Here is a 1,844-nt window from a genome sequence, read left to right on the forward strand (position 1 = left end):
TGGCTCCCCCCCTGGATCCCACCCCTGGATCCCATCCCTGGATCCCATCCCTGGATTCCACCCCTGGCTCCCACCCCTGGCAGAGCCCCGCTCCAGGAAGGGACTTTTGCCACATAGTGGGAAGGGATGGGAATCCTCTGGGACCTCTTATCCCGCAGGAAAAGGCCAAATGCCACCCCCATTCCCAGATTTTCCCTGGGATGTGCTCTGGGAATCCCGCAGCGCTGTCTCTGCCTCCCACTGGATTTCTCCCTCTTTTGCTTCCTCGGAATTCCCTCTCTCCGTGGTTTTTGCGGGAAAACCTTCATTTTCCCTGTTCCATCCTCACCTCCCAGGGGAGCAGCACAGCGGGAATCCATCAGGAATCTGGGAATGGGCTCGGCTCGGATCTTTTGGGCCTCCTGCATTTTGTCAGGAGCTTCTGGGGGAAAGCCGCCTCTCAGCCCCCGATTCCTTCGCTCCCGGCTCATCCCTGAGGATTCCCAGGCTGGGCATGGATGGGAGGCGCTCGTTGAGTGCCTCGTGCTGGGTTTTTCCTTGTTCTGGGAATTCCAGCAGCTCACACTCCAGCCAGGAGATTCCGGCGCTGACCGGGCTCCCCCCACCCCATTCCTGAAAGGTTCAGGAGGGAAATAAAGGAGGATTTGCTTTCTCTGGGAATGTGCTGCTGCCTGGAGCCATCTCTGAACCCCTGGGCCTGCAGGGAAATGCTCCTGCTGTGAGGATTTCTCTGGGATTTGGGATTTTCCCTACCTTGGAACAGCCTTTCCAGAGGTTTCGATAATGGGGGGCTGCCCCTGGATCCTGGAAGTGCCCAAAACCAGGTTGGAATAACCTGGGATAGGGGGAGGAGTCCCTGCCCATGGCAGGGCTGGGATGAGATGATTTTATTTCCCTTCCCACCCAAACCATTCCCTGATTCCAAGCTGGAGAAATTCCCAGAGGGATTAAACACGTAAATTGCTTTTTGGGAAGGAAGCATTGATTTATTTCTCCAGAACTCTGGGATTTCTCAGCCTTTGGGTTGAGAATATTTGGAAGGAATATTCCCATTTATCCAGTGGGTTCCTGTTGGAAAGGATTTTCCAGAAAACTCTGCTGTCCATGGACTCTCCTCTGGGATGCTCCTGCCCAGCAATTCCAGCTCCATCCCATTACTGAGGATTAAAAATCCGATTTTGAATCTCTTCAATCACCCATCGCAGGAATTCCCAGCAGATCCATCGGGTGTGGAGGCGGCCACGTGTCACTAAAATTCCTGCCGATTTTTGGGTATCTCCGGAATAATCTCTGCAGGGAGTGGCTTTTAGGGAGCCGGAATTGGAGAGGTCGAGTCGCCCCACGGAGTCTCCGGGGTGCAAACACGAGGATCGGGAGGCAATGAGCCTTTTCCAAGGAACTGCAGATTAGGGAGATTACAGCAGCCAGCGGCCCGTGCCCCATTTTTGGGAGCAGGGAGCGTGACTGGGACTCCTCGCTCCAAGCCAAGGAGTGTCCTGAGGGCAGGAAAAAACCACCTGGAAAGGGATGAGAGCTGGAATGGGGGTGCAGGGTAGGGATTCAGCTGGAATTGGGACTCGCGCAGGGATTTGGGGTGAAAAAATCCATGTGGGATGCTGAAAAGCGGGATCCAGTCCTACGGAGCAGGCTCAGGGACCTGGCAAGCGCCTCCCCTCTTTCCAAGATCCAACTGGAGCAGAATTTTTCCCCTGTGTGCCTTTTCCTGGTGATTCCGACCCCTTTTCAAATCCCTTTGTTCCCCCTGAGGGTTTTTCCCTCGGTCTTAACCAGCTGCGGGATGAAGGGGGCAGCAAATTCCCCAAATCCAGCGCGGATCCTCGAGG

This window comes from Corvus brachyrhynchos, unplaced genomic scaffold (assembly GCF_000691975.1).
Source record: "Corvus brachyrhynchos isolate BGI_N302 unplaced genomic scaffold, ASM69197v1 scaffold150, whole genome shotgun sequence".
Classification (NCBI taxonomy): Eukaryota; Metazoa; Chordata; class Aves; order Passeriformes; family Corvidae; genus Corvus; species Corvus brachyrhynchos.